The sequence below is a fragment of the Lagopus muta genome, chromosome 6, assembly GCF_023343835.1.
Source record: "Lagopus muta isolate bLagMut1 chromosome 6, bLagMut1 primary, whole genome shotgun sequence".
Classification (NCBI taxonomy): domain Eukaryota; kingdom Metazoa; phylum Chordata; class Aves; order Galliformes; family Phasianidae; genus Lagopus; species Lagopus muta.
In genome coordinates, this window is record NC_064438.1 from 11,436,486 (window position 1) to 11,456,549 (window position 20,064).

Sequence of the window (20,064 nt, forward strand, 5' to 3'; positions counted from 1 at the left end):
AGAATACAGGTGAAGATGAAAAATAAAGTCACTAAATTACCCTCGAAAGGCTTCATTCCCTAATGCTGATCTGCCCCTGCATATCCTAGGTTTTCTGTCTCTTTGCTTTTCACTCTGTCCTCTTTTTTTCCATTTTTTCCCCTTGTTTCCTCTCATTTCCCCCCTGCTTTCCCATCCACAGAAATGGATCACTTCAGGTTCCAAAGCATCTGTTTCATTTCTGCTTTGCTTTTAGCTACTGTCAAGTCTTCATCACTAACAAGATCAAAAACTACCACTCTTCCACTCACAACTATTCTAAAGACGTAATATGCCACTCAATTTCACGTTCAACGTACAAAACACAGATCAGTGTATAAGTGTATTAGGATTACTAATTTATACTGATTATTTAGAATCTATAAAGTCTTTCAACAATATTTGCTATCAAGCAGTTATTAGAAGGATCAGTAAAACACCAAAGTGTTTAAGGTTCCTGCTAATTATCCAAAGGCTGTTCATACCGATGATATTCAAGTATACATCCAAGACTGATTAAAATATACAAAAATGGTCAAACTGATCAACTTAAACCTTACCCAGAAGCCTACCTTTTCTAAGATAGCAAAGGCAGATAACCTCTGTCTCACAGCACTTGCTGTGAAGAACTTCATGACCAATAAAAAAGGAATAAGGGCTTAGTCTTAAGCATACTAAGCACCAGAGAGGATTTTTTGACCACTGCATGCTATCTTCTTAGAAAGACAGCTTTACATCATCTATGTGGAGAATTTGTAATAATTTTATTGTATTAATCTATCACCAAATACTATCTGATTGTAGAAATTCTCTATGTGTGCTGAACAGCAATAAGAGCATCACAGTTACTATTCAGTTAACGCATTCATTCTTCTCTCCCATCTTTGTATTTCAACATCCCTTCCCCTCCTCCTCCTCTCCCTTTATTTTTTCATCCCATCTTTTTCTCCCACACACATTCAAGAAGGCCCAATTCAGCACAGTGTGACATCAGCAGAGATCAGCAACAGCTGCTGTTCCAGCTACAACAGTGAGTGGATTTAAAAAAAATCAAGGGACAACTTTAAAGTTAGGGAGAGCTGTTTAAATTGAATTAATAATAACTCTACTGAGGATTTGGACTTTAGCTACACTCAATAGGGGTGCTTCATTACCTACTTGTGGGAATGCCACTTGTCTGTGATGAGGTCAGAGCCTCCTGGTGATAAATTCCATATCTGCTGTTTAGTCCGGTCAGCTGAAAATAAACTAGCAGATGCCATGCTGATTTGCATCTAGTTGCTATTGACACTAAAGAGACAATATGACAAAGACAGGAAGTATCATGTGGGAGTCACACATAGCCAGTCTGAGGGGAAACAAGCCTTCACCTTCTTTATCTAATCATCCCATGCTGAATTAATGAAATATAGTCTTCCAGAAGAGGAATGCAGTAATCAAACACAATTTGGGGCTGGATTTTTCTCTTACTGTTTCATTGTTATCCTAGTCAATTCTGTGTTATTTTTATTTAAAAAAAAGAAAAAAAATCCATCAGCAGTAAGATCAGAAACAGCTTATGCCTTGAAGTTAGCACTTCTGTAAGTGCTAACATACAGTTATTATTTAGTTATTAGTATTTAGTTATATTAGTTATTAATTATTATATACAGTCATCTTTACATACAGTGCAGCATAACGATTCCCTCCTGTTCCTTTTCCTCTTGGTCACATTATGCAGAATACTGAGTTGCTTGTGCTCAGTATACTCAGTGCAGTTTACCCTGTGCTAGTGAGACTTCACTTGTAATACTGTGTTCCAGATGAGACCTCAGTACAGAAGAGATGTGGACCTGTTGGAACGTATTCAGAGAAGGGCCACAAAAATGACCCAAGCAATGGAACACCTCCCCTACAAGGACAGGCTGAGAGAGCTGGGGCTGTTCAGCCTGGAGAAGAGAAGGCTCTGGGAAGGCTTGAGAGCGGACTTTAAGTATCTAAAGGGAACCTATAAGAAGGAAAGGGACAGACTCTTTAGCAGGATCTGACAGGACAATAGTTTCAAATTTTAAAAGGGGAGATTTAGATTGGATATAAAGAAAATGTTTTTTACAGCAAGGGTGGTGAGGCGATGGAACAGGCTGCCCAGAGAGGCGGTGGAAGCCCCATTCTGGGAGACAGTGAAGGTCAGGCTGGGCTTCAAGCATCCCGATCCAGCTGTAGGAATTCTGGTTCACTGCAGAGGAGTTGGACTAGATGGAGTCCCTTAAGGGTCCCTTTCAACTCAAAAGATTCTAAGATTCTGTACTCAAATAAATAAAATTGGAATTCAGTCTGTTCTAAAGGTGGACTTAATAAATTAGAAACTAAGTAATTAATCCAAATTCTCTGCAATTACTCTTTGATTACCTCATCTACCTTCTCCCTCCTATCTATCTTCGCTCTTTCCCTGAAAATACTCTATATAATGCCCAGAAGAATAAACACCTTTCACTCTTAGGGCATCACTGTGACCTCCAGACAGTGATTTGATCCCACTCCCATCACAGTGTGGCACCCAGTGGTGCTTTAAAATCAACTGTTTAATGGACACACCCACTCACTCCACACAATGTCTGGCACCGTATCTGCACTAGAATACATAGCAATGCATCTCCAACCAACATCACTAATTAGAGTTTTTGACACGCTCTTAAAATAAACATTGCAGATTGAATCATTATTGTTTAGAGGCAGTGGCGAAGATTAAAATAATATGGAGAGTTTTCACTGAGTAAGGAAAAAGGAGAGGAAACGTGAGGAAAGGCTTTGTACACAGGTAAGGAAAGAAAACAAGATTTTCCCAAGCTTCCACGAAAGACTGAGGGAAGATCTGCAAAGCTGGGAAGGACAGCCCACTTAACTACCTGAATATTCAGTAGGCATGGTCTAGATTGTCTAGATGGAGCATTGTGAGTGAGCACAGAGACAAGCCTGGTCTGGATCTGTCATGCCTCCATAAGCTTGCATACAAAGGCAGCAAGGGATGAAGTGAGGGGGACCGCCATCCCCAATGGGGGGCTGCTTGAAACATGCTCAGGAGCACTGCGCATATGATGAGCAAGCATGAGGGCATTGTGAAGCATAAACTAATCTGTACCCAAAGAGCAGTAGCATTTCTTGAAGAATAAAAGGAGTCTGTGATTTGTTTACCTGCAGCAACCATACTGCTCTGAACTAGAAAGGCGTCTGCTCTCCAAGTCAAAGTAGCCAGATAGCAGAATAGTCAATACTAGCAAACTCTTCCACCTCAAGGTGGCAAATTGACTTCCCACTCGGAGGTGCAAATCTAGGCAGATCCTACAGCATGGGAATGTTCCTTTCCTCTCAAGCAAGTATGTAGTCAGATTTGGAATTTGGTGTGCTCTGAAAGTATAAAAATACATAAATAACACCAGTAAGAGTACAAAAGATCTGCTGTCCTGCCAATAGAAAGGAGAAAGCTTTACCTTTCTCCTTTTTCCAGAACAGCAGGTAGCAGTGCCCTTCTTTCCTGACCTCTGTTCTGTTTTGTTTTTCCATCTTGTCACAGTTCTCTAAACTTACTCCTCACAGTCTGTGTAGCCCTTACCCTATCCCAACACCATTTAGCCCACAAAATCAAGATGAAAAACTGAGCATACCTAACCTGTTTTGAAATAAATGAAGAGACTCCATGGTTACTTTCAAAAGGAAATACAACAGGTACCATAATTTCTACAAGCAATGAACAGGCAGTATAATGGGCACTAATACCTATAGAATGCAATCAGAAAACATGACAGAGTTTTCCCAAAAATGAACTGTTGACCATTCGGACAAGCTATGAAAATAAATGCAGATACCATAACAAAAATACAACTAAAAAAAAATATATTGAAACATACCTACTTGTGTACACCCACCATATACTTGCAGTAAAGGTTGAATAAAGTATGTTCTTACTGTAGTGACCTAAGCAGCAGGGGGGAAAAAAAAGAAAGAAAGAAAGAAAGAAAAGAAAAAAAAGAAAGAAAGAAAGAAAGAAAGAAAGAAAGAAAGAAAGAAAGAAAGAAAGAAAGAAAGAAAGAAAGAAAGAAAGAAAGAAAGAAAGAAAGAAAGAAAGAAAGAAAGAAAGAAAGAAAGAAAGAAAGAAAGAAAGAAAGAAAGAAAGAAAGAAAGAAAGAAAGAAAGAAAGAAAGAAAGAAAGAAAGAAAGACAAAGGATCTGCAGGAAGATATAACTCAGCAAGTCAGGGGTATCTGAAAGAAAGAAAGAAAAAGCATAACCACAGTCTCTACATTTACAGAAATTCTATAGTCAGAAGGCTCACACTCTGGGCGGAAAACCTACTAGAAAAGTCTGTGTGGAGAAACATATGATCTAGTCCATAGTTGACACGTGATGAACTTCAGTGTCATCCTATAGCCGTAAGCAACATCATGCAGATGAACCTGACTACACCCTAACTGAAACCAAAGCAAGTTATTTTCTACACTGAATTGAATGCAAACAGGGCCTTTCAGATGCATCTCCTGCCTCCCAGCATAGTCACAGAGGGGTCTTTCCATTGAATTCTAAAGAAATTGGACCGCATCCTAAGGAACACAACTATGGCTTGGAGTAAAATGGAACTCTTCAACTTTGGTAAATGGAGTCACACTTGTTTATGATAGCTGAAAACAGCTCCATGTGACCAAAATATTTCCCTTCAGCAGCTCAACATTCAAATATATTGTATATTAATATAGTATATAATATATTAATACAGTACATTAAATCCTTCAAAACGTTCACCCCAATAATAATTAGCCAGACAGGCATATGAAACTTATCCAGAAAGCTACCAAAACAAGATCCATTATCTACTTCCACCTACTACTTCTATGGTTGGATTTGGTACTTCTGAGGCAAAACGTAGCAAGTATCCTTAGCATGCTACTCTACTGCATTTAGGAGAGGAAGTAAGGATTAACTGAGCCAGTTAAAACTATAAGAAGAATGTAGATGGGCAACTACATCCTATCTTAGCTGGAATTAGGCCATGACATTGAGGTTAACTCCCCTATTCGTGCAAAAATACCACGGGTTTTTACTAACCACAACTGGTCAGGATTTCAGTTTAACAAGTCCATCCACAACAATAATACAGATTTAAAAAGCATGCATAACCTCCTCTGAAAGTGTGATATAATAGCACAAAGTACTCACATGCTCATACACCAACTGTAATCTAAAACTAGGCAAAATGAAGCAAGATTGCAAGATTACCTAAATGCAAAACTTTCACAGTACAAACATCTGTTTAAACATGAAGACTTCCCAAAAGCTTCACCTCAATAGATTCGGAGCATTAACAGCCTCTGCAGAACAAGTTTCTATGAGTAATGAGGAAATTTGCAGCAGTCACTGCCTCCTCCGCACTGGGACACTGACCAACACGGTTTACGAAGTAAACAATTCAACAGCAGCCCTTCCAGAACAGCTCTTCACCAGGGCAATCTGCTCTGGAATTAAAGTCACATTTGTTCCAGAAAAGCACATCCAGACAGGGAGCACCCTGCAATGTGTTTTGCTGAGTCTCATCCCCCTCCTCACAAGTAGGTCTTTGGAGTGATGTATTAATTCTCCTTATGTTGTATAACAGTTAGTTGGGATAAGCAAATGCATCTTATCATTAAAAATATTATTTCCTGCACATGCTTCTAATTTGCCATAAAGTATGGTGTGTAAGAAATCATGCTATCTTCAATAAATCTCAAAAACACTATCATTTTTGTTTCCAATAAAGGATATTTCAAGCAAGTAGTAAAATTTCAGTGGTATATGGAAGGGGTCTTTGAGAAACACACACACACACAAGAAAAAAAAAAAGCCCTACTATAAACAAGCCATCATTCTGGTAAGAGGAAATACAAACAACCAGAATAAAAATAGTTGACGCACAAAAGCCATAATGAGGGGGTTGCTCAAAAAATAACTTCTACTTTGAATGGTTTGGATGAAATACAAATTATCCACAGAAAAGTGTGGACTGGCATAAATGTTTGTACAAAATTATAAGTATATTTCTAGAAGTATGCAAGAGACAACCGCCTGCATGCTGCACAAGGTCCCAACAACGCTCTGAGTAAGTGCTAGTGCACACAGTCCAAACCACTGCATTTTAATTACTATGCAGCCTCAGATATATTGCCTTTGATATGGAAATGTTCTTGTTCTCTCATCTTCACATACGGTCTCATGCACAGAAATCTTTATCTGATTCATAAAAAATAAACTAGAATCCAATCTCAACACCTGACCTCAGTGCTTAGAAGTTTTTTACTAAGCACGGTGTCACTATAAAAAGAATGGATAATACTGGTGTAAAGTTAGATATTTTGAGCAACGATATGAAGGATTTGCAGTTAGGAATCAAATCAATACTTCACCTCTGAGGTTTTAGATTTTCCTGTTGCCTTGTATCAGACTACCAGAGACCAGAGAAACAATTGACTGCACCTTCCTGCCTAGCTCAAGAAGAAAGATGAAAATATTTAAGTGACACCCTGTCTTACCACCAATAGAAAAGATGTAACTTGGGAACTCACTGTATGAAATAGATCCTGAAATAAATAAATAAATAAATAAATCCTCGACATTAAATTTGCCATCTTTTGGGGGTTTTTTGTTTTGTTTTGTTTTGTTTTGTTTCTTTTTTAATTTGTACATAACATTTCTGTGCCTATTTTAGAGGTATGCACTATGAAGCTCACACGGAAAGAAGCAAAATGTATCCCAAGCTTTACTTTATCAAACTGAAATAAACAGAATATTTAAAATACAAAAGTAGTATGTTTGGTAACTTCTATCAATATGTTGCCTATAAGAAAGCTAAGAATTTTTGCCTTCGACAAATTCTGCCCATCGCACAGAAAACATTAAATACTCCAATCTATTTAGAGAACTCTCCTAGCTCTGTAGAATTACAGTCTCTTTTTATAAAGAATATGATCTGTGTAACCTCTCCACAGAAGATAATGACCCATCTGTAAATCATTTTGTTGCAGGTTATCTGTTTTTCATCACTTCTAGTACCTGCCTGTGCCTGATATGATACCCTTAAACACATTAACTTGATGGAATGTTTTGCCTGACTTCAAAAAAAGCATCAATTGATAGATATTTATTCTCCACTATAAATGAATGACTCTGATTAGCCTAGCTCACCAATACATCTAATTTTATATTACTCTTGCCAATTCACAAAGCTCAAGAAATATTGGATTAAAATCATTTCCAAGCAATGATTTTCAAACTCTTGCTACTGTTTTCTCTCTTCTTAATTTAAGGAGACAAAACAGTAAACATAAAACTGATACAAGGATTTTAAAATATACAGGAGGAGGAAAGAAATGGCTATGTACAGACTCTTGTTTCTTTAAGAGAAAATCCATTTTTTCAGGTTCCTGTTGTACTAATTGAAAGAGAATTATTTAAAACTTCACTGAATACTTGAATATACGATGGGTATGTGCAGCAGTTTTACCAGTGCCAGAGAACTCCAGACTTTCTGAAAGACAGAAAACTCAAAATTGGCAGGAAATCTCTCACAATGATGTCACAAATATTTGTTTGTTGCCACAGAATAATGTTTTAAAAGAACACCTACTTCTGCGCTGAAAAGGCTTTAGGAATGTGTAATCATCCAGTTTTATCGCGGCAGAAATCAGCTGCTTTATGGCAAATATATCTATCAGATCTCTCCCTTCTGCACAGATCTACAGTTAAGTAAACATACGTTTGTTTCACATAGACATCAGAGCAGCTTTGTACACCACCTTCCTAATGACAAGATTTATCTGGATTTTGTTTACAAGATGGTTATTTACAATTGTTTTTACAATATTGTATCATGACCAGGAATAATATATCAAATGTGTATCTGAACATTTCCAAATAGCCCATTTAAAATTTGGTTTCTATGTTTTGCGAATAAGTCTCCTAAAGTTTCTATTCTTGCTCTTCTACCTGAGGGGAAAAAAATAGAAAATGGCGTATAGTGAAGAAGACACTGAGGAAAAAAAAGAAAAGCAAAAAGAAAAGACAGATAGGAATCAGCTAAGTCAAAAACTTGGAACGTGCACCTGTGTGTTTCGCTGCTACTCGACAAATACGCCGTATGTGAGCTACCGAACACATCATACAGCAGTACCTCGCTTGCAGGTTCTGACATCATGTAGAAATGTTTCAAAGCCCTGTCTCCTTGATTTACTATATTAACTGAAATGTTTTAAAAATATGTCCTTGTATCACTTCAGCTGACATAGCTTATATATCCACGAACACCCCTATTTACATAACTTTAAAAACATTAGTCATTACACACAGCCACTGCCAAACAAGCCCACTGATCTTTCAAGTCACACTGTGGAAAGAGAAATATACATCACCCCACTGTATGGGGTGTAAAGAAAAGTGCATCAGTGCTTCTCCAGTGATTTTTGTTCAACCAAATAAATAAATAAATTGACAGAAGCCTTTTCAGTGTGATCCACGCACTTTTAAGGGTGAAACCAAACCAAGTGTAAAAGATTAATGGATATGCTTCCTGAAGTGATATCTCCCAAGGTGATTACAGTGTTTAGTAGATATAAGGTCATGACTAAGGAAACTTTCTGCTGCCCACTGAGAACAAAATATTTGGTTTTGCTATCATCATGCCTAGCGCTGCCCTTTATTACCATAGGATATCTCGAGGCCTCTAAGAACAGCAGATGTACACGCATACATTCAACTAAAAATACGATCAAAGATGCAAAGAACATGTCCAAAGGCATCTTTCCCCACCATGCAAAAGAAGTTCAGCTGGAAGTGACCACTAGCAATCACTGGTCATGTATTAAAAACTGCTGGCTAGGGAACAAGCAACAGCAGTCCCCAGTTGTCAATAAAATCAATGTGACAGGCAAAGGCAGATCACTTTGGACGCCAGTTATTCCTTTCTACAAGTCAGGCACTGACAATCTAACGAAGGAAACCAAAGGCTCCACTTGGTTTCTCTTCTCGCTTTCGTTAGGGTGTAAACGTAACAAGAAAAAACTGAAGCAAAATGTTACATAAGTTCAGCAGAGAATCAGTAGCGTGCAGGGGAGACAGCCGTCTGTCTGACTCCCTTTGCACTGTACGTTGTACGCATGCCACTAGTTTGCACCCAACGATACAGCTGAAAAGGGAACCAAGCGAGCTTTCGAGGCAGCCCAGCTAAGTCTCTCAGCAGTACTGCAGCAGAGTGGAACTGCAAAGAAGAGAGGCAATAATGCATTTAGCAGAGGATGCGAGATTGCAGAGCAAAGGGCCTCTTACTTTCTCATCACTGAATGAATTCAAGTTCTGGGGGAGGAGGCCTGAGAAATCAGAGTGAGCGAAAGAAAAAGTATGCCAGGAGAGAAGAGGCCGGGCGCTGGAAGCCACGGGGACACAGCGGACAGAAGCCCCCGGCCCGGCGGCCCCGGAAGGCGTGAGGAAGCCGCCCCCGCCACAGCCGCCGCGGCCCCCGGGAGGGCGCTGCCACCGGCGGCCCGCGCGGGTCGCCCCGGAGCAGGGGCCGCCGGGCCCCCTCCCACTGCTCCAGCCGGCGGCAGCAGGCACTCGGCCAGGCCTCGCAGCGCGGCCGGGGCAGGGCTGCGTCCCTCCGCCTCCCCCCCTCCTCCTGCCGCAGGAGCGTGGTGGCGGCCCGGGCAGCGGCCTGGAGAGCGCTGGGAGCCGTGCCCGGGGCTCACCTTCCCCTCCCCCCGGAGGAGCGCGCTTCGGCAGGGCTCGCAGGCGATGCTGGCCGGGCTGCGCTCGGGGCACCGGTTCCAAGTACAGTGCCTGGTTCGGTTTCCGTATATTCTTTGGCTTTTAATAGCTAGCTGAGGAAAAAAAGAAAGCATTATTGTTTTCCTTCTTTCCTTCTCTCATTGCCTATTCTAAATTTGACTCCAAAGTTGAAGCGGTTGAATTGGCTAATTCTGAATACAGTCTATTGAGAGACCAGACACAGCAGTATATCCCTGTATAGCAATAGATACAATGTGCTGAATTGGCAGTCTAATTATAAATGTGGCATTTGGACCTCCTTTCAGACCCAGTGCCACCTTACCTTATGAGGGAACTTCAACTACAGCAACTGTTCAAAACAAAATGCCATTACAGGATCAGCTTCACCCAACGCTGGAAGCGGCCAGGGGATTGTTTTACAAACAGCCTTTCTCACTTAACACAAGAATGTATTATAAGAAAAAGTTATGGATAGTGCGGAGTCTGAAAAAAAGGCGTACGTAGTTTCTGCCAGGTGTCGAGCTACTTCAAACTGCAGCATACTCCGCATGACCTCATTATTTTCCTTTAAACGTACTCACTATAAATAGATTATTTCTTAGGTTTACTAGAATGAGCTGCTAGGTACGCTCGCTGTTTATATTCCAAGTGGAGTGCACATACAACACTGCGAGGACAGGACCACGCAAAATATCTGGGCTTGAAACAAAAACCTGCAATAAGATATTGCCAAAGAACTCACGGTGTGCTGGAAAAGTTCTTAAAGCCTCTTTTCCAGAGGAATATTTGTACCTAATGGCAGATACGCACACATATCTCACATTCATTCTTACTATTTGCTTTATGGCATAATGGCTTAATTAAATGAGTGGGCACAAGCACGTCAATAAAACAAGTCAAGTCAAGTCGAAATCTCAAAACAGGTTTCAAAACTACTCCATTACACGAATAGGGGAAGGGAAATTCGTTAATTTTTGGACTCGAAACCCTGCTGGGAGACCGCATAAAGACGTTCTCCTGCCCTCACGGCCGGCTCTGAAGATGGGAACACCAAAAATGTTAAAATGAGGGTAAAAGAAAACAGTAGGAACAAAGTGCCGCTCCTGTGCCGAAGGCTATTTAAATCAGCTTAATAAACACACACCTTATCTCCAAACAGCAGGCGAAGATATATGACTTTATCACAGAAAGTTTTACCGTCTGTGTTTTTGGGAAACACCCCTAGGACAGAGCTAATCTAGCGTCCCCAGGCCCCCGGCACTCTGACTTCCCGCAGCCCCCCCGCCACGCAGACACAACACTAATTGTCTCTTCACGTTGCCACTTTCACTCCTTCCCTTCCTTCAAAAAAAGAACAAGAAAAAAAAAAAAAAAAAACAACCCACACACAAAAACCGCTGTGAAACGGTCCGCCGAAAGCAACGACAGCAATCAAATCGATACGATCAGTGCCTCTGATTGACCTCAAGGCCCTGCTCTGCTAAAGCGCACAGCCCCTGCTGCAAAGCGGGTTAACTGCTCGCCGCTGTCGAGCACAGCCGGGAACCGGAGCCGGGAAGCTCTCCCGGCGGAGGAGCAGCTCCCCGGCAGCTCAATTATTAACGCACGCGTGTAGGTACCTGATCACATCGCGCCTATCCGTTCCCCCTCCCGCACCTAAGAGCCGCGCTCCCGCAAGGGCGACCCGGCGCCGCCACACGCGTGCACGCGTTCCCCGGGCGGCTCGGCGGCAGCGCGGTGCCCGCTCCTCCCCGGAGCAGGGCAAGGCGCGGAGGCACTCTCATTAGCTCCCACTGATGACTCCTTTCAGGATCGTGAATGGAACAATTGTCAAAAACTGCGGGAAAAAAAAACAAGCCCTGAGACTATTATATACAGACACAGCTTGTGTGCGCGCATGTGACATTTGCAGGCAACCCAGATTTGTCCGCAAACTCTTCGGCATTATTCGAGATAAAACATTCAATTGCTTATACGGTTAAAGAGGCCGCTTATCCCCAGTCAAAAATCCAAACAGCTTCGAAGGTAGCGAACGCCAGGGAAAAGCAAGAGCTCTCCGCCAGACACACCTTGCCTTCCTCGGCTCCTACGGCACTGCCTGTAAACAGCTGCGCCGCGCAACTGTCACTATTTTATTTTAAAGGCAGAATAAGAACAGCGATAATAACAAGTGAAATACTTCCTGAAAACTTACTTCGCATTTACTTTAGGCACTAGTCTTTTTTTCAGCTCGCAAAGGAAGCCGTTTTGTCCAGGTTAGGTATTGTCTACTTATGGATCAGCCTCTGGCTAGGGGTTTATTTTAATTTATGGCTTATGCATTCTTTTAAGGTCGATTTGCATGACCTCCGGCAGCGAGAACTCCCGAGCCGGGCGTTGCCACAAAGCGGCACGCATCGCCCCCTCGCCGGGCGCGAACGGAGCTCTCCGATGATGGAGTGCTCTTTTCCCCTCTCCTCGCGTATCACAAATTAGGGCGCGATATCGACGTTAAAGTTTTCGCTAGAACTTTATCCGAGCCCTCTGCTCGCGGAGATAAGGCGGCGCTGGGAGCCGCAGAGCCCTGGGACAGTGCCCCGCCGTGGCCGAGGCCGGCACTGCCGCCCGCAGCTCCCGCAGCTTTGTATGGCTCCCCGCTCCGGGGACGGCGCTCGGTTGCGGCCAACTTCAAAGCGCTCACCCACCTCAAACTTAAAGGAGAATCTAAAAGCCCCACTGAACTCCCGTCGCCTCGCTCCATGCCGTGCCCTCCGGGGTTAGCCGCGAACAGAAACCCACGCGAACGCTCCGGAGCGGTGACAGCAGCGCTCCGCTCTCCAAGATTGATTTCGGATTTTATTTTTCCCCTCTCCCTCTCTCTCTTTCTCCCTCTCGTGTTAGTTCCTTGCGTACGATCTCTTCCCGGCACCATGTGTTCGCCTGCCGTGGGGAAGCTTAAAATACAGCGCTGATCTGTCACTACATTTTAAAATAAACTCTACTCGAGGAGGATGAGAAAGTGTTGTGATTTGGGGGTGCTGAGGTCCCTCGCTATCTCTGAGCCTCGGGATTCGCGCAGCCCCGGAAACTCGCCCGGGGACGAGGCTACAACTACTTTTTGCTAAGGAAAAAAACACCAACCTCGTGGTATCAAAGTAAATAATCGTGCAGGGGGAGGCGGGGGAAGGGGTGCATTCAGCAACGTTAAAAGCTAAACAACACAGCTACCTCCGGACGCTGCTCCTTCACTCAATTGCAACTAACAACCCATTAAAGACAGCGCAGGGGGAACCGGATTCTCTCCTGCAAAGCGACATAAATCCAGCGAAAAACCCATTAAACCACCACCGCCGCCACCAAGCAACGCAGCACTACACACCACAGCAAACAACAGGTATACAACACAATAGGGCTTGTTTTTTCCTGGTTACCTCCTCGGGATCCAGTGTGGCACAAAGCACTGGGAGAGCCTCCTTTTTTTTTTTGCAACGCGCTTCGGTAATTTTCATTAAAAAAAAAAAAAAAAATTAAAATTGAAAAGAAAAGAAAAGAAGAGGGAAGGGGTGAAAGGGGAGAGAGGGAAATAAACGGGTAGTAATTTGGTAAAATAAAAGAAAGTAAAAGAAAAGAAAAGAAAAGAAATGAGCTAGAGTCTGCTGGTGTTTCTCCGGGCCATGGATGTGCAGGATCCCGATCGTTAGAAGTTTGCGGATGGGTTGCCTGGAGATTTGCTTACAATCAGGTTCATTATTATTATTTTTTTTTCCCTCCTGAAACAAGTGAAGGCGATGGTTACTGCTGTCAATCTTGGCAATCAATGTGAGCGGCCATGTCGTAAGTATTCAAAGCATTTCCCGTCGTGCAACATCAGAAAGTGAGTGGCCAGGGCATTGATCTGAGGAAGGCAGAAGGAGGCAGGGCTCCCCCGCCCAGACAGCACAGGCAAGATGAGACAACACAGAGAGAGAGAGGGAGAGGAAAGGCTGAGAGGGAGAGGGAGCCTGGGAGCGAGCGAGCGGGGAAAGCAACAACTGCAGAGAAAGTGAGCACAAAACAGAAAGTGAAATCACCCCGGGCTGCCAGCCGCATCCCCGAGAAGCTATCACCACTCACATTGCTATTAGACAAATGAAACCTTAAACCTCTCTCCTCTAATGACCACTGATTGCCCGGAGTGGTGAGGAAAGGTACCAGAAAGTTACCGGGAGGGGGGGCGAGGGCGGGCAGGGGGAGGGCGGGCGAGGGCCGGAAGAGGGGGAGGCGGGGGCCGGGGGAGCTGCGGGCTGCGCGGGGGGAGCGCAGGGGGACCCCGGCTCTCCCCGCCCGCGCGCCGCTGCCCGGCACACGCCGAGCGGCAGCGTTCGGCCGCCGCCCGGGAGGGTGAAAATAAAGAGCAGAAGGGGAAGGGGGAGAAGGGGGAGACGGTCTGCGGGACGCGGGCCGGGCCGGCGGGGAAGCGGGGACGCGCAGGGGAAGCGCTCCGCGAGAGCCCGATGACAGCTGATAGATAGATGGTGCTCTGAGGAGCCCGATCCCGCAGCCCGGCCGGAGTAAAAAGCGAGCGAAACCAGAAGTAGAAATGACTACAGCGGGAGGTGGGAGTCGGGCTGCGGGAGCCCGGAGGAGGGGAGGCGGAAGGAGCTCGGAGCCCACAGAGCGCTCCGCGGAGCGCTCAGAGGAAGGCACGAACGTGAGCGCTACTGATGGGGGCGGGCAGGTAGGGGCCGGGGAACGCTGACTTCGGACGGACTCCCGCCGTGATGCCGAGAGCTCCCGGCAGCGGCGATATACGAAGACGTCCCTGCTAAAAGGCAACGGCCAGGGACTCGAGTACCGATTTAGGAACTCACTCTCCCTCGAGAGTGCCAACGGGGAGAAAATCCGGGAGCGGGAAGGGGAAAACTCCGAGGAGATGAGGGAGAGTCAGCCAGAGGCACGGTGTGCTGCGGAGCCTAGAAAGTCTCTCTCCCGCATTTTTACATTCCAAAGGTAAACATAAAAGAGACTTTCAAACTGTCAGGGGCCCGCAGATCAGGTGGGCAAGCAGCTCTGCAGAGCTAACGTCTGCCTCTTTTGATATTATTCACACCTATAGGATAAACTGTTGTTAGGATGGGAGTGCGGAAAGCAACCTCAAGCCCACAAAATGAGAGAGAGAGAAGTTGTTGATTCATCTCTGTATTTTTGGCACTTTCTCCCCATTTTCCAGAAGGCGCCTGGAACAGTTAGTAACAGAGAAACTTTTAAATTTTAAAATAGCTTCATAACTTATAGAGGCCAAAAAGACGAGGAGAAAGCCTGATTTCACTTCCCTGCTCTCACAAGCTGAAATCTGCAGGCTAGCATAGAAGCAGAAGCCCTCCTGCAAATGAACCCTGCCTCATAAGGACGTGATGAAAATTGGGCATTACTCTGATGGCACACCTGACATGGCCCTATTTCATTTTGCTAAGATGCGAGGCTCTAAGCCCTGCGAGAGCAGTGCCCATCGCAGCCCCCACCCTGCTATCCTAGGTGCTGTTGTCCCTCTCTGGTCCAGCCCTGGAAAAAAGAGTTGGAAGTCAGAACCTCTCAGAACAGCAGACCTGTCTAAAAAGAGATTTGTTGACTATTTCACTACAATAAAAGGAGCAATCGAGTCTTACTCAGCAAGCAACAAGCACGTTGAAACAACTTGAAATTCATCTAGTAAAGCATCATCATAAATCAGCTGGCTGAGAGCATAGCAGCTAATTTCCACACATTCTTCTAATTTTAATAAAAGATCCTAAAAACCTGTAATTCAGAGCTGGAATAATTTGTTAGATCGGAAATACCGAGTTTGTATACACCTGTGGTCAGCTAGTTCAAACTATTCACCTCGCTGCAGTTATCTACGGGATGGATTTAACAACAGGAAATAGTTTCCTGTCCAGATACTGCTGCGTCCTCTTTCATCTTTAAATGTAAGAATCCCCCTGCCCGGTTAGTAGCATTTTCCTTCTAACGCATGTAAACCTGCTGCGAGTGAAGGAAACACCTTGACTATGCACGACCGGTAGCTTTGGCGCACAAGAAATCCGAGTTCTGTAAGGAGACAGAGGCAATCAGAATATAAGGACGAAGCATCCCGCCCGAGTTCGCTACCCTGTTGATTTGTTAATGGAAGCTCCTTTTTTTTCCCTTTAAAGGAAAACAGAAGAAAGCTAATAAACACATCCTCGAAGGTAGCATCCTCCTTCGCACAACTTCTTAAGTACGAGGCGGCGATGGGACAAGAGATAAGGAAGGCGTCAGAACGATTTAGCCGCCCACCCAGATCCGAAGCAGAGAAGCATCCCTCCGTGCTCCCGAAATCCCCGCGCAGGGGCTGCCACTCGGCTGGGGCAGGGCACCGCAGGGATGCGCCCGCGTCCCCAGGCGGAGCGCGAGTAACACTCTCTAGCTTGTTGCTTCCCCGTGTGATCAATTAAGTTACAGATGCTGCACACAATGCCGCAGTTACAACTTCTCCGCGGTAGAAAACGAGGATTCCGTGGGCATTGTATGCAAATGTGCGTGTATGTGCTCTGCACAGGAATAATTGCGCTTCCCTCTTTGTTTGCATAAGTGAACATCCGCCGTACGCACGTGCAGAGAAACAAGCAAACGCGTTTACTTTTAGCGTTACTACGCGTTTAGAGACCCCATTTTACATTTCTTCTCTCGCTTTTCTTCATTAAGGCTAGAGACGGGCACAGCAGCCAGCGCAGGCAGATGTTTGGGAGGGATGCTGGGCTGCTCTGCGTCCTCGCAGAGGAAAAGAATCAGCCTGTCGGTTCACGTCGGGGCACTTACCTGCTCACAGCTGGCAGCGCATTTTGCGCCGTCTCTTTCATTAAACACATAGAAGTAAAGCAACGTTCGACAAGCAAAGCAACCTGTCTGTGTGTTGAGTTTTACCGCATCTTTGCTAAGACGAGCAAACCTACAACTCCTGTGGAGTTGGTAGAACAGTTTCTGAAGTTTTGATTCAAAGGGCGAGAAATGCCGCCTTAAAAGTCATTCGCCCCATTCTAAACTCCTCTCTCTCCCCAGTAAATGCCGGACAATTAACAGGCATATTTCAAAGTTCCCTCTGCTGACACTCTCCGACAATGAAGACTTTTTATAGGCTTGTTAAAGATGTTCAGAGAAAGTTTTGCAAGATAATCAACAGCATCTGAGAGAAAGCTAAAGAAGTTAAAGTCTGTTCATCCGACTGGGAGAAAGTTTTGTTAGACAAGATAAAAGCATATCCCTGCAGAGCTCTCCATAAGCAACACCATCAGCTGATGCGAGTTCCCATAGAACAAGTACCTCTGGCGATCTTCTCAAAATTTAGGGGACGTTTGCATTTTGTAACGCCCTAAGCTAAGAATCTGACTGAAAAAAAAGAACAAACCAAAAACCTCTGAATTCTTTAGAGCGTCATCTGCCAACACAATGTATTGTCCTGGCAGAAGCGGGTACAAGAAGGTTTTAATTTCACTTGAAACTGTGCATCACCCTGACGGTGAAGGAAAAAGCCGCAGCAACAATCTCCCCACTTCATATCCCCGTTCCATAAGAAGGGGGAGGGGGGGGGGGGGGGAGCGAGTGGGAGAGAGAAAAAGGGAAAACCACATAAACTTTTACAAAGAAAAATAAAAGCAACTTTGACATGAAAACCCCTTCCTGCCTAGGAAAGTTCATTTTAAAGGTCCCCTCTGTAAATCTAAAGTGCAAACACCAGGCTAAGGTAGTGAGTGGCTGGAATTTGCATGCTGATAAGAGAAGGCTGTTGTACTTACAGTGACAGAGGGCAGGCTGCGGAAGAAAAGCTGTTTGTGTTAGCCTGAGAGTCACCCAGGGCTGCAATGAGAGGAGAAGAGAGGAGTGGGAGTGCCAAGCTGGATACACCTTCACCGCATCTCATCACATCTGCCAGCCTCTCTCTCCCTCTCTCTTTCATTTCCACATTCCCTTTGTTCCTGAAAAAAAAAAAAAAAAAAAAAAAAAAAATCTACACGTCACATCAGTCCCCAGATGCAGTCTACACCAAAGAAAAAAAAATGAATAATTCAATCAAACTGTGCATAGTCTCTAAGGCACTAAATCTATTGCACTTAAAGAAACGAAGGGTAATTACCGCTATAGAATTAGAATAAGGCCAGAGCGCGTAGGGATCCCAGGGTCTGCAAACTCCACGGTCAAATAAAGTTTCATGTATTTAATCCTTTGACAACCCCAATGTAAACTAAAAGGGAGGATCAGAACTTATTCCGGTTGGGTTTGAGAATGCTTGAAGTGAATGCTACAGAAGCGGAGCGCCCGTGATCTGTGACAAACACAATGCGAGGAAGTCGAAGTGTTTCACTGCATCACCTCCAGGGTCCGTTCCCCCCTCCCTAACGAAGAGCAGACCACACTCCCACCGGCTTCTGCCGCTCTCTGCAAGTGCAGCGGGAATCGCCGGCAGCCAGCAGCCGCCTTACCTGCTAGATCGCCAACGACGCCTGACAAAAACTCAGGCTGAGCGGCAATTTTGTCCCACGCTTTGGCGGAGAGAAACCACTGGGGATTCGCAGCAGCGAGGATTGACTCGAAACGCTGCCCCTGACTCGCGGATTCGCGCTGGGCTGACTTTGGGGACTGCCTGCCGGGGGCGGGGGGAGCGCGCTGGGGAGCGGATCCCAGCTGGGCGGGCGGCAGCAGCAGCGCTGCCGGAGCCCCGCGACAGAGCGGCCGAGCCGGGCCGGAGGAGGGCCGCACTTCTCCCTCTCCTACCTCTAACGGTGCGCTCTCGGCTCGGAGGTAAGATGACTCTATATTGTGTTTATTCTCTCCGGGTGACTCGGGTCCCAGGGGCATGCTTCTGTATTAATGAGGGCGGCGGCGGCACGGGGCCGTGTCTCAGATCGTTATACTGAAATGAAGCCAGCGTTTAACGTCGGTATCTGCCGCTTTGCACTTTCAATCGCATTCTTTGTAAACTTCTCCTGGGAGGCTAGGGGAGGAGAAAGAGAAGGGGAAGGAAAACAACCCCAGGTGAGACCGCGCCGTGACGCTGACACAGAGCGCTCTAATTCAGCGCGGCTTTGTGCCGGCCGGGAAGATTCAAACACATTCCACTGACGCAGAGCATCGCGCAGCTCCTGTACTCGAACCGCTTTAATAGGCAGTTTTGATTTATCCAAAACATTAACGGAACTGTTATTCTAATAAAGGTAAACTAGAAAACACGCTTGCCTCTCCGCTCACTCGAGCTTTGTTTACGTGCTTAAAACGCCACCGTGAGGCCGGCACGTATAAAGCAGCGAGAGCCGCCGCCTGCCAAGGAGCTCTCGGATTAGCACTTCGCAAAGCAAAACAAACAGCGGTAGCGGCAGCGCGAAAGTCATCGAAGAATCCGCTGCCGGCGGGCGCGGGGCCGGGAAACTCCGCCGTGGGAGCGTCGGCCGGGCCCCCGCACGCACACGGACACGAGGGCGAGAGAAAGAAGGGTGGAATCGAAGGCATGGAAATGGCAAGCACAAAGCGAAGAAAAAAGCCAAGGGTATTCCCTGCCCGCCTGCCTCTTGGCGGAGAGGAGCGGCCCCACGCGATCCTCGGCCAGCGGGAAGCAGCCCCGGCCGCTCCCGGCCGTCCCGCTGCCCCCTGGCCGCCCGCTGTCTCGCAGCTCCCCGAGGGCTCCGGGCCGCGCTGCCGTTGTCGCTGCCTCGCACGGCCCGGTCCCGTCCTCGGGCACACGCAGGCCGTTCCCGCTGCCCGGGCTTTCCCGGCGGTTTAACTTCGCAGGTCTTCCCAGGGATGTCAAATCACAGGCTAGGTTAGTAATCTACACGCGATTCGTATAATAGAAGGCAGATTAAAAAAGAAAGAAAGAAAAAAGACTAAGCTGTTAGTCTCACAAGCAGTGTTTGGAGTGACACCGTTTCAAGTTGCGGGCAAGGCTCAGCACAAGGAGACTCCTGGGCACGCTCCAGGCACAAGGAAGCTACAGCAAGCAGCAGCAGGAGACAAGTGCTGTTTGATGGGAGCACAGCGTATCGCCACGCACTGCTGCTCCCATCCCTGCTCTCGCAAGGAGCCCTGAGCTGGGAAGGTGTGCTGCCCGGGGACTCAGCAGCTGCTAGGATCGATGCTCTTCCCAAAGCACCGGAAAGCATTCATCACGCCCAGTGTCCCGTCACCAACAGGGCGCTAACTGCGCCGGCAAAGCTGAAGTCACTCAGCTCTTGGCTACGAGTTGCTTTGGCAGACTAAGTTCTGCAAATGAATCACGAGAGTGCTATTTTCCAATGAAAT

At 45.7% G+C, this 20,064-nt stretch overlaps 1 protein-coding gene across 7 annotated transcripts in view; it reads right to left on the reverse strand.

The window, feature by feature from the left end:
• Positions 1-17,699, reverse strand: part of SOX6 (SRY-box transcription factor 6) — a 371,963-nt gene extending 354,264 nt beyond the window's left edge. The window contains exon 1 of one of the 7 annotated variants that reach the window (XM_048947792.1): positions 17,568-17,699. The gene's annotated coding sequence lies outside the window, so the exon portion shown is untranslated. Of the gene's footprint in view, positions 1-3,902; positions 4,018-11,417; positions 11,527-11,867; positions 11,889-11,992; positions 12,258-12,482; positions 12,747-13,208; positions 13,610-17,567 lie in introns of those variants that run through there. The other 6 variants (XM_048947789.1, XM_048947795.1, XM_048947791.1 and 3 more) reach the window with 6 other exon arrangements.
• Between the last annotated feature and the right edge of the window lie 2,365 nt (positions 17,700-20,064).